A 13,294-nucleotide genomic window follows, 5' to 3' on the forward strand; every position below is an offset into this window, starting at 1 on the left:
TGTATATTTTACCACCTAGAAGTACCCCCACTTTACACACTTGGTTGTGTTTTATTGCTGTCTCTTTTTCTATGCACTTATCTGCAGGTTTTTTGGTTTGTTTCTCGTAAAAAATGTAGCTTCAAAAATCATAATGTAAACATTTTGGTGTGGATTTTATACTTAATGTTATAGTGAGACTCTTTTCTTACATCGTAACAAATATATTTTACCACCTAGAAGTACCCCCACTTTACACACTTGGTTGTGTTTTATTGCTGTCTCTTTTTCTATGCACTTATCTGCAGGTTTTTTGGTTTGTTTCTCGTAAAAAATGTAGCTTCAAAAATCATAATGTAAACATTTTGGTGTGGATTTTATACTTAATGTTATAGTGAGACTCTTTTCTTACATCGTAACAAATTAAGGTAATTACTTTTAGTAACTACATTATATCCTTTTACAGGTGTATACCACAGTTTACTTAAGTAGTCCTCAAATGTTGGACAGAGTTTTTCCCAACTAATCCCCACTATGAACAATGCTTTAATAAGCATATTTGTACATAAACATTCAAGTACATTGGTGCATTGTCTAGGCCATTTACTTCTAGGAAAAAGTAATTGGTTCTAGCCTTTGCATATGGAATTTTTAGCTCCACTTATTGTCAAATCGCTCTCTATAAATGTTGAACAAATATAGCTGCTTTTTCTCTTCCTCAGTTCATGGACATCTTGTCTCACTTGTCATCTATGAATATTACCTTTTAAAAGCTTTTAATTTGATAGGCAGGCTGTGATACTGTTTTAACTCATTTGATTACTAACAAAACTATCTTGGCCCAGGGCTTTAGCTCAGTGGCACTGCACCCACCTCGTAAGCACAAGATCCTGAGTTCGATCCCTGGTACTGCAACAAACAAATGAACATACAGCAGCAACAACAACAACAAAAAACTGAATATCTTTCCATCTATCACATAGCTATTTAGCTATTTACTTTTCTTATTCTTTTAAATATTTGTTATCAAGATGCATAATTTCTCAACTTAATTGCGTCACACTACCCTCAGATGTTCTACTTTGCATTTTTACTTGCAGACTTAGAATTGAAGTGCTTGAAGGTTTTGTTTTGTTTTAATCAGCAGTAGAGGGAGACTTGGAACAAGGGGCGGGGGGTAGGAGAAACAGTGAAAAGACCTAGTCAGGGACTTCCTGTGATAGCCACCAGATGGCACCATCGTCCCAGGATGGTTTCCTTTCTCTGCTGTGGGAGGGCTACGGCAGGCTTATTAATTAATAAGTGGTCATAACCTGGGTAAAAGGATAAGGAGCTCAAGTGCCATTAACACACAAAGGACATTGGTTTGGGGTCTGTATTTGCCCTGCCAGGAATCGAGGTGACACAGTGCACCTGTGTATACATGTAGAGGAGGAAAGGGAAGGCTAGGGCTTTTTAGAAAAAAATTATATAGGATAGCTTTATTGTGATATAATTTAAACACTGCAGAGTTTAGTGCTTTTAAAATGAAAGATTCCTGGTCCCCAGTCTCTCCAGAAATTCAGATTTGGTAGTTCTGCACAGTTAAGACTGCTTCAAATTTTATTTTTTTCAATATCCTTGGTCATTCAAATGACTGCTTAGCTGTCAGCAATGGGAGTCAAATGGTGGAGGAAAGGAAAGCTGGCTTTGAATGGGCCATGGGAGGAAAGTGGCCTTTCCCCACACACCAGTTGTACCAGCTGTAGCCCCAAACTCAGTTCTAATTGTGCAGGCTGCAATGCAGGTTCATGTCCGATGCCATCCTTGACTGGGTGATGACAGCGTGTATTTGAAAGCCATCTATCTCGGTGACATCGGTTTTGTTTACGAGTCAGCTGGCAAGCATCTCAGTGCGGTATAGCAGCAAGAATACTTAACTTGAAGCTCGCCAGACCATTCCACTGACTAATCCCCTGGGGCAGTTTTTAGCATCCAGTGAAAGTGAACGTGAGAAAGGACACTGCACAGACTGGTGCATGAGAAGCCAGGGACAAGATGAGACTGGAAGAGAGCATCTTGTGCACTTGCCTCATTTCATAGTAAATCGAGGCCACGGAAATATCTTTGCTGAAGGTCATATATTAGCTGTTGTTAAAGCAACTGCTGCCTCCCCTCTTTCCACTATATCTTACTTTTCAACACCCCTGTCTTTGGGGATCTGGGGAATCTAGATCTCTAAATCACGTTCCATTTCCAGAAACGAGGAGACTCAGGACTCATTTATCTCCGGTAACAGAGCTAATGGATTTATATTTGCTTTAGATGAGTAGGAGTGAAAATAATGAAAGCTGAAGAATCCAAGATGACATTCATGTGTAGCTTTCAAGAACAACACAGAGAAAATTCCAGTTTGATAAGACCTAGAGCTCATGCCCTTAGGAAAACCCCTTTGGAAAGTTGATATAAATGTACAAACACAAAATCAGGACGCAGATCTTGGAAGAGGACTATGCAAATGAGGGCCTCTGTTACTTCATGACTGGGTCCATCTCTAGGAGTCAGCATAAGGAGACCCCAAGCCATGTGAGTTCATTTGTGTGAATAACACCAGCCCTGCTGAAAACCTTTCAGTCACATGACTGTCACAGAATAGAAACAGTTTCATCAACAAATTTGTCCTGAGCATCTGTGATTTATAAGGAATGTAAAGAAAGCTGAGGGTTCAGAAAGCTGCCGTGTAATTCTGGAGGTGTCGCAGAAACCCAGCAAGGTAGAGACTGATGCCAGATTTCCTTGGCTTCGGTCTGGACTAAGGGAGCCCAGCCTCTGCTTGAGTCTCCAGTTTTGGTCTCAGAGAAACCTCTTCTGATTGCTGTTTTTCCTCCGCTTATCTAATGGGCAAATGCATGTGACCTAAGTAAAACCCTTTTGGGGCATAGACGCTTCGAGAGATTTACATGACATTTTTGTGATTGTACCAGATGAAGTCCTTTAAGTCGCAAGTCATTCTCCTGAAAAAAATGTGTTAATAATTCAGGGCCCCTTTTCCCTAGAGTACCTAGTGCTACTGAAACAACTAGAAAAATATGGGTATCCTGAATAATCTCTGTCTATTGTCAAGAAAGTTATTTCCATTTTAGTAAGATGACATCTTCATCCAACTCTGTTTATGTAATCATATTAACATTGGGTCCTTTTTTTTTTTTTTTTTTAAGCCTACTTTCTGCCACTCCCTGAAAGGTATAGCACGAGACCAAGACAAATCTAAGCTCAAAGAGGCACTGGTTTGAAAGGGCTGTGGTTATGTTTGCTTTATTTCATTTTTTTATTGTTACATTTCGATTTACTGAATCACTGTGGAGAAGAGGCGAATCAAAGCTATGAAGTCACAAGTCCCTGTAGGTGAAACCAAGCACTGTTCTCCTGGAATCAGAATCTCTCTTTGCATTGCTGGGACAAATGAGTGAGCTCTCGCTGCATCATCCTAGACTCATTGTTTTCTGTGGCAGATTTACTGTCCCTCGGAAATGAGCCTTCTGAAATCTTAAAGCACCTAGGGGCGTTAAAAACCCTACTGAGTTTACTGCTCTCCTTGAAGTGCAGGGCAGAGGGTCCCTGCCCAGGGTTAGAAGAGTGGCCGGCTGTGTCTGATGCCACAGCCAATCCCACTGCTTGGTGTTCCTTCCTGTTTTGAATCACGGATTCCAAACATCCCCCAAAGCTCCTCTCTGGTAATTCCAAAACTCTTAACAAATCAATCCTAAGTAAAAATAAACAAATATGCAGAAGAGCAGTTGGAGTATTTAGGACATGGTTTTAATTAAAATTTTTAAGTTTTCCTTTTCAAAATCCTGTACCCATTAAATATGAATTCATTAAATATGAAGAAACGGACTTCTGAGCAGGGAAGTAATAAAGACCATGGCCATTAGAAAATTTGAATCTTCTAAAAAAATAAATTGATCCTCTTTTCCCTAAATTTTACTATGTGTCACCACAAGGGAATTAAATCATAGCTACAGCTTTAAAATGGTAAACATGCGTGCATAGGAATATATATTACAACATGAAAAACGCGTGCTCTACTTAGCCTCCTGCTGGCGGTCATGGTGGAACTAGGTAAGGGCCTAGAGAAGAAAGTCACGATAGAAAATGGGGACTCTCTGGATGCTTGCCTTCTGTGTGGTTACCTCTTAACTATCCAGTTCGCCGATTATTTAGGCCCATTTATTCTTTGGTCCTTTTCAGCTGGCCTTTGGCTACTTCTCTGTTCACTGACATTTGAATCAAAGGGGAAAGGAAAGAAGGTTTTCTAAGTGTTATGCTTGTACCATTTAATCACCCATGAAGCATTGCTATTGTCCCTGCTTTACAGAGAGGGACACAAATATTTGAAGATGGGCGCTAACATGTTCAGGGTCACCTAAGGTTTAAGTTGTGCAGTGAAATGCTCGTACTTTTTAAATTATGATCGTGGCTAACATTTGTTAAACACTTAATGCTTTCCTGAATTCATGCAAATAGCCTGACGAGAACTATTTCATTGTATTTTATGTTCATGCCATCTCCATAAGGTCAGTATTCCTAGGATTGTCATTTTACAGGTGTGCTCTACAGCCAGTGAGGTGGCACCAAGATTCAAACTCAGGCAGGTGGACTGCAGAGGCTGCACTTTGGGTCTCCAAGCTGGACTTCCTGTGTACCCAGCATGGTGCCACCAGCCCCCCATGGCAACTAAACACTTGAATTATGGCTGGTTTGAATTGCATGGAGCTCTAGAAAGCACTACACATCATGCAGAAAGAAAGGAGTGTAAAGAAAGAAAGCAAAATATCTCATTGGTAATTTTTATGTTAACTCCATTATCAGTATCGCAATTTGAATACATGGGGATAAATTGAATTTACCTGTTTTTGAAATGACAGTGTAAAAATGCATACGCAGCTCACAATATTTGTATCAGTCAGATACTATACCCAGTAGTTATAAAAAGAGTCTGCCGTTTACTCAAGTGAACATTATTCCTCATCAGGTGCTCTAGCTAAAATTTTGGTCAGGGGGATGAGTGGGAGGTTGAGGCAACCTTAATGGTGAGTCTTGTGTTATGGATTTGAATTACTTGTGCTTTCTTTCTTTCTTTCTTTTCTTTTCTTTTTCTTTTTCTTTTTTTTAAATTTTTCGGTACCGGGGATCAAACTCAGGACCCTGTGCTCTTGGGGCAGATGCCGTGCCACTGAGCTGAATCCTGAGCCCTACTTGTGCTTTCTTTGGGCGGATGAGAGAGATAGTCATTTTTAATGTTCAAAAGATTTATTTAAATTACATTTTCATTGTCCCTGTGGAATGCTTTACTTGCTGTGTGTGTCAGCAGGTGTCCCTCTTCTGGACTTTATGGTGTGCATTGCTTACACCTTCCTTACAAACTTGTGACTCAGAACATGGCCATCGGGCCCCAGCTCCAGCTGTGGTTCCTGGCACATGGTCAGTACTTCACAAGCAGCAGGGTATTGTTTTTGTTTTATTCTTAATAACTATTGCCAAGCAGAGGTTACATGGTTACAAAATGAAGAAGTTCTGTGAGATGGGAAGACTAGAAAATGTTACCACAGGTGTGCAGCGGGTTTAGTGTGCAATTCTCCCCATCCAGTCCCCAGGTACATGCCCTGCAAGGTCTCCTCTGCTCAGGCTGGAATTAAAAGCAGGCAAACAAAAAAAGCAAGAGATGCTAGAAACACAGAAAAGAATGTCCTCCAAGGAGGTTACCAGTTGCCCAAAACTGGAAGTTAACTATTTATATAGGACACTTGCTGATCTATAGCAGCTTTGGATAAAGAAAGGGAAAGAAAAGATTGATCATTAATGCAGACACCAGCTTGCAAGGCCAGATGAGAATGGCCTTTGTCATGGCCCACCGAAGCGGAGTCCCCCTGTCTTCAGCTACACCCACTTGGGGAGACTGTGTATGGAATAATTCTACTCCCAAGCCGTGTTTTCACTCTCAGGGTGCTACTGATTTGCCCAGTGCAGAGCTGCAGAAAGGATGCTCAGCACCAGGCCAGCTGATGTAAGTGGTCTGGGCTGGTACAGCACCACCAAGCCCTGCCATCTCCCATGCACATCCCACCCAGAGTGGACGCATCACAGTCTATACACCTTGTGTCCACACCTGCTCGTCAGCCGCGTGTTTCCAGCATCCTGCTTCCCCTGTGAAGCTCAGGCCGGCTGGAAAGTTGAGCCTCGATAGAGAGAAACCATTAGAGTACCTTGTGTCCAGTGCAAAGGTCACCTCCACTATCAGGGGCCTTGGGCTGATGTCACTGTTAGCTCACTCCTGCATTTCTCTCCTTTTTACTCAGCTTCTACAGTCTGTATTTCTGTTGGAAGTTACTTCCTCGGATGCTTAATCACCACTTAAGAACTTCTTTACATTTACTGGGCCCTGGGTTGGCCTCCAATATCCTTCTAACCTTACTCCGCCCACCTCTGAGGACCTTCACTGCAGTTGCCAACTCCTTCTTATCTGAGCATCCTGATTGTTTCTTTAGCTAGTAAACCAGGGGGCCCAGAATTCCTGCTCATGACGTCACTGCTGTAAAATCAGTATCTCAGAATGATGTGTCAAACACGTGGCACTCTGCTCCTGTATAATATGATTTACAATGTATTTTGCAAATATATCATCCAGGAGCAAAGCATCACATGTTAACTAGTACTCATCATCATGTTAGTAGACTACCTGACCCAAAGGAATGTGATCCAGGGCTTGTCATGTTATTGAGAACAGGGTACTCGGATAAAGGACGTCATCCATTAAGTGCAGTAGCAGGAGGGGAGATGCATTCAGGGCTTTAAACAATCTAAGCAGTGTGGCTGTCGGAGGAACTAGACCCCATGGGAATCAAATTGATATTTGACCTTTTACTCAGTTTTGTCTGAGTCCTCTCCTAATTCTAACCTCCACCACAATTTTATTTCCCGGTATTTTCTCGATGATAACTGATACCTCTAGCTAAGCACCACTCTGACTCCCAGCTAGCTCATATGACTTCAGCAAGAATCATGGAATAATGCTTTTTTTTATTTTTTATTTTTTGGAATAATGCTTTTAAAGGACCAAAATGGACATTCACCTCAATATGAAGACACACTTGGCCTCTATAACAATGGATGAGTTAAAACTTCATTTCAGGCAACAAATGAAAGTCACACGAGGGAGCTGAGAGGGCTTTTGCAAATCACCTATTCAAAATGGATGTTTTCAGAACCTACTAAATTGATAGCTATCCTAAAAAATGTGTCATTTATGAATGATTGTCACTTATTCTTTGGGTTTTGTGTGCATTTATTGGGAAAGGGCGAGGCTTGGGGTGGTAGCAGGAAAATTAGTTGAACTCATAGAATAAAACGTGAACTTTTGCAAATGAGTAAACAGCCAAAGCAAACACACTTTGGAAAAAAGATGCATTTTCTCTTTTTGAAAAGCAAGCAGTGCCTAAGCAGAATACCTTAAAAGAGAACTAAAAAGCTTTTCTAAAATAAACAACTCTGCTTGTGATCCTAAATTGGGACCACATGTAGATGTGAAAGCTACAGGCGCAGTCCAAGGAGACTGCGTTTCTGCCTTCCTGCTTTGCGTGCCTTTGAGTCCATGGTGATCCTGTTGCCATTGGTTCCCAAGGAGCCTGAGTTTTTTCAATCCAGTATGAGAGAGAAAGGCACAAGTGACAGGAATGAAACAAATGGCCTTCAAGGGAAAGCTCCTGAACGACAGGTCTCATTTTTGCCTGCCTGCCGAGGCTCAGAACAACACTGGGGATGGTATCTTGTCCCTGGAACACTTGTCTTCGCTCTCTGTGAAGGCTCAGGCTCAAACCCAGCGCATAAGGGTCTCACTAGCACACTTCCTAGGCCAGGCCTGCCCTGAGGCGAATCAATGAACAAACCAGCCCAACACAGATAGAATCGTGCCTTTGTTTTTCCAAATTGCCAAGTGCTGTGTGCTTTGGGGTCACAAGTCATGAGTTTACAGAATATGGAGATTGCAACATAAGCTCTCACAATTCTAAACAGATTACACGAATAGGGAGGAGGAGAGGGGAGGCAGTCATATCCATGTCGAGAATAAAAGATTGGAGTTCATTTTCTCATCCTAGGAGAAGCGTTTGTCTTCTTTTATGAGCTCATGGTCTCTCCCACCCAACTGGCACTTGCATCAGATATGTTTTCTATGAACATATTTTGTCCCCTATAACTGGAACCTCTGTGAACTCCTTGAGAGATTAGGCCAGTTGACGGGATAGGGGAGACCACCTCCCCAAAAATGAGTAGGGTGAACTCAGGTATTCATTTAATTATTTGGTTCTAAACTGATAAGGAGGCACTAATGTTAGCAGAAAGTTCAACTGCTTTGAGTCACTGTCCTTCAAGACCCCAAATACAGGACTGTGGTCTTCAGGATGAAAACTATGTAGCATTGTTAATTGGGGCTCTACGAATTAAGAAATAATGACTGGACAATAAAAGCAGCTAACATTTACTGAGTGCTTACTACCTACCAGGCACAGATGCAAGCATTTTATTCAATATCTAATTTGTTTACCCCATAAGGATATAATATCCTCAGATTAAAAGGGAGGAAATTGAGATTCGATAAGACTGGAATCATGCAGTGTGATGGGAGCGGGGGTTGAACCCAGGGCTGCTCTAAGAGGAACTGCAACAGATGCTTCTGAACAAAAGGAACTCTTCTCTGGGGGTCTTCGGAGATGAAATAGTTGGTTTTCATAAATTTTTGAATTGTAGGACTCTCCTTTCTCAGCAGGTATCAAGACAAGAGGAAAATCTTATAGATAGATAGAGTTGATTTTGAAAGATGGACATGTACAAAAATCACTCGGTTCTTTTTTATTTCTTCCTGTTAGCTGACTTGCATAACATGGGTTGCAAGACGCTGAAACCTGGATATTACACATCTAAAATTTTCTTTTCTTTTCTTTATTTATTTTTGGTTTTTTTTGAGACAGGGTCTCACTATGTAGTTGAGACTGACCTGGAACTCACTATGTAGCCCAGGCTGGTCTCGAACCCATAGTGATCCTCCTGCCTCAGCCTCCCGAGTGCTGAGATTACAGGCGTGTGCCACCACACCTGGCCACAAACATCCACCTTTTAAATCCTACCCTAACCGTGGCCTTTTCTTTCAGGCTTTTTCCCCTTTGATCGGGATACTGTATTTTGCAGCCTTCTCGTCCTGCTTCGATAGTCTTGGCTCCCGTGGGGACAGTGATGGGGACAACACAACTTTCGTATTGTACTGAGAAGGAGAAACCGAGGCACGGATTGTTCAGACACTAACTGACAAGGCTCCTGATCGCAATGATTGCACTTAATGTAAAAGTGGATGCACCTCAAGTCATGGAAAAAGTCAAACTTTCAGGGCCAGGAGACCTTCCTCAGTCACGCCTTCGCAGTGTCCTGGACCTAGGCTCCTCTCCATGGCCCTGAGTCTGCTGTACTGGCTCTGTCCTGGGTCCTCCATTGCCCCAGGGTCACTCTGTGGCCTCTGGAGTGAGAGGCTGGATGCCGTGTCCCCACTTTCCTTTGCCCCCCTCTAGCTGTGGGCTGGGGCGCACTTCTGCCTCTCCACTCCTTTCCTGGTTGCTTCAGGTGCTGTGTCCCTTGCACATTCAGCTCTGTCCGTGGGGGCTGAGGAGAAGGACCAGGAGGGGTAGCCATGCCTTGGAATAACCTATCTGACTGCTCCAGCCTCACAGACCACTAACAAGAGAAAAGCTGGCTGTCGCTTTACGAATGATGTACAGATACTCACTGCAGGAGCGGGATGAGACTGCGGTGTATTTTTAGCATCTGCTGTTTGTGGTAATTTAAGTGCACACTGCTGGATCCCTTCCCGTCCGCTGAATGGCTGGCATTGAGGAGCATGTGCCCACTCCCTGCCAGACTCTCCTCACAGACTCCCACTTTATGGGGTGGGTGGCTGGCTCCTTGGCACCAGACTGCCCCGTCACAATCCTCCTTTATTGCCCAGGTCTGATGCCCAGTTGCATGAGTCCACGGACAGCCTCAGCATGGGGTGAGGGCACCGATGTGACCCTGCTGGCTGTGAGAGTGTCAGGGTGTTACCAAGGTGGGAGGCACGGTCTTCAGGGCTGGGGCTCTGTCTGGAGCACTGAGCCTCTTCTTGGCATGACGCAGCATGCTGACACCAAGGAGCCCTGCTAGCAGGGCTGCAGCTGCTGTGCATCTCCAAGTGGCTGTGCGAGTGCCTGCTTCTGCAGGGGAAAGTGGAGCCCCTCCTGGTCACTGATACTTTGGGTCCCCGAAAGGCGCTAGAAACAACGGAGAGCCCCCTACCACCCTGCCAGGCCAGTATGCCAGCAGGAGCTCTGGAGCTTGAGCTAGTAAGCTTGGAAAGATGCAAAGCCCCTGGAGAGAGTATGGACAGGCTGCCAAAGGCCCCTGGGCTCTCCTGGTCGCATTTGGAACCTCAGACTCCAACATAGCAGCCTTGCTGAGGGACTCCAGGCAAGTGGTCATCTCCCAGGACTTACTTTTTCATTTACACTTCTGAGTGGTAATTCTTTTCCTCCTGACCTCACTGGGGCATTTTAAATGAGGATAAAAAAGCACTTTGAAATTATTGGAGCCATACAGAAAAAAAGGGATGGGGAGTGGTCCAGGACCCATTTATATTCCTCATTTCTGGACTTCCATCTAAGCTGTCCTGCAGTCCAGCCAGAAGGGACCTGCATGTGACAGTGGCAGTCCAACAGCTCTGTGAAGGACAGCACACGTACCTGAGAACTTACCTTATCTCCTGTTCCCACAGGATGAGCGTGAATGGGAAATGGGGCCGAGAGGTGCTTCTCACAGGGCATGGAAGGGGTCTCTCTAACAAAAGTAAGTCTTAAGCCAGAGGTCCACTGTAGCCACAGGTCCCTGATCTAAAGCCTCAAGTAACTTAAAAAGGTTCCCAGTGGCCACAAAATTGCACAAAACAGAATCAGCAACCCCGGGGCACATTCAGAGCTGCTTCATCTTGCTTTATATATGGTTCTAATGAACTTGGCTCTCAGTTTTTAGTCTCTTTTTACTGAAAGTGTGGTTGGTGGACCAGTGGCATCAGGCTAACCTGAGAATCTGTTAGATGCAAAGAATCTCAGGCTGTGCTCTTTACTTACAGAGTCAAAATCTGCATTTTGATGAGATTCATGTGTTTGTGGTGAAGAAAATCAAAAGAGAATGTATAGGGCCTAGGCCAGTGTTGGTGGACCTATGGCACACATACTGTTTTTCCTTTAAGACAAAAGGTGTTAATGTATAGAATTTTTCTTTCTGAATTGAAACCTTAGCGTCCAGGTTTAGTGGCAGTGTTGGCACTTTGTGATAAATAAGTGAGTTGTGGGTTGCAGTTTGGTCACTCGTCTCTAACAGGCTCACCATTGCTGGCCTAAGCCCACTCTGTTTATTTACATACTGTGCATCATTATGGAACGGATGTGTCTCTCAGGGCTTAATGGCTTCTGAGGAGGGGAGACCGAGGCAGGTTTGAGCCCAGACTAGACAGCTTAATGACTTAGAGAGACCCTGTCTCAAAATAAAAAAACAGGACTGAGAATGTAGCTCAGTGTGAGGGTCCTGAGTTCAATACCTAGTACTCCAAAAACAAAAACAAAAACCCCAGAGTAGCACACACCATTAATGTAGTTATATGCTGTGTGCCCTGTAATACTCAGAGCATGTCAGTGGTATTCCAGGTGATAATCCCAATTATCAAGAAGAGGCAAAGTCATGTCCCACACTGCTGTTTAAAGTATTTACCTAAAATTCATGGTAAATTTTTTTCTTTTAAAATTATTAAATTTCAACCTTAAAAGTGATCAGTTTCCATTAACTGAATACTCTGAAAGACCATGTTCTCCAGCAAAGAGGGGGCTGAGATATTGCTTTATAGTGATTGGAGAGCTCACTTCAGATTTTCCACTAAATTCAGGAGCATCAAGTTACATCAAGATAAAGTGTGATGCCACATACATATTCCAAGAGACAACTGAAAACTCAACCAGTACACCAGAAAAGTCATGACTATTCAGAGCTAGATAAAATGTGGGGGACCTGATGGTGTTCAATTTTCTGTTCAGAGCTGGGTCCAGACAACTACTAAGAATCACTGCATCAGGAAAGTGGATTTGAAACCAAAAGCAGGTTTTCCTTAGGCAACAACATTCCTGCTCTTTGCTCTACACTTTTGTGTTGGGCTCTGAGACTCCACCTGGTGACCTCAGGAGTGTTCCTGGGAGCTGTGCTGAGAGCAGATGCATCCATGGGTGCCAAAGCAGAGAGCTGAGGTCGATCTGATAGCCAAGGCTGGGGAGAGCCTGAAACTAGCATGGTCAACTGCCCACTGAGTGGCCAACCTGAAGGGCGGGGCATGGGGAAAAAATAAGAACCAAGATACATCATGTAAAGGTACAAGATCCCAGTGATGAACGTAACTGTACTCTATACCTAAAAAGTACCAATAAACTCAATGAAAACAAAAAAGAGTTCACCTGAGATAGATAGATAGAGAGAGAGAGAGAGAGAGAGAGAGAGAGTCAGTCTAGGCCCACAGCAGGGGACGGACATATGTACAAAAGAGATAGATAGAGAGAGAGAGAGAGAGAGAGAGAGAGAGAGAGAGAGTCAGTCTAGGCCCACAGCAGGGGACGGAAATATGTACAGAAAAGAGCTAGGATGTATCTGGGAGCTGGGAAGGATTTTATGGAAGCCTTTAGCACAGGCCCAAAAAGAGATATAAATTAGGCACGATGACACATGTCTGTAATGCCGACACTCTGGGAGGCTGAAGCAGGAGGATCCCAAGTTCAAACCCAGTGACGACTTAGTGAAAGCCTGACTCAAAATAAAAAATCAGAAAGGGCTGGGGTATAGCTCAGTGTGAAGGCTTTATGTTCCATCTCAAGAACTAGGGATTTTTTTTTAAATGACTCTAACCCAGATCAAAGGCAAGCATCCTTTCCTTCTCACCCCAGCCCCACTGCCTCTGAGCACTACAACTAAGAACAACTTTTTTTGGGTCATAACAACAGAAAGAAGATCTATCAATTACACAGTATCTAGAGTTGGATACAAGTGTGGTATCAATTTCGTTACATAAAGTTTATGTAACCCAAACCAGGCTTTAAACTCATTCAGTGCCTATGAACATTTTCCCTTTACTTTACAGATATTTGTAGAGTACAATGGCCATGGGGAGTGAGTGAATGTTGGAGTTGCTGGAAGCAGAAATAAAGCATCCTCACAGGATGGA

The 13,294-nt window shown here is 43.4% G+C and overlaps 1 protein-coding gene across 2 annotated transcripts in view; it reads left to right on the plus strand.

Annotated features, from left to right (window-relative positions):
- LOC104862564 (neuroendocrine protein 7B2) overlaps nucleotides 1–13,294 on the plus strand; it is a 43,307-nt gene that overhangs the window by 12,362 nt on the left and 17,651 nt on the right. The gene's annotated exons all lie outside the window — the stretch shown is intronic.

Source organism: Fukomys damarensis, unplaced genomic scaffold, assembly GCF_012274545.1.
Source record: "Fukomys damarensis isolate Sample0158 unplaced genomic scaffold, DMR_v1.0_HiC HiC_scaffold_17, whole genome shotgun sequence".
Classification (NCBI taxonomy): Eukaryota; Metazoa; Chordata; class Mammalia; order Rodentia; family Bathyergidae; genus Fukomys; species Fukomys damarensis.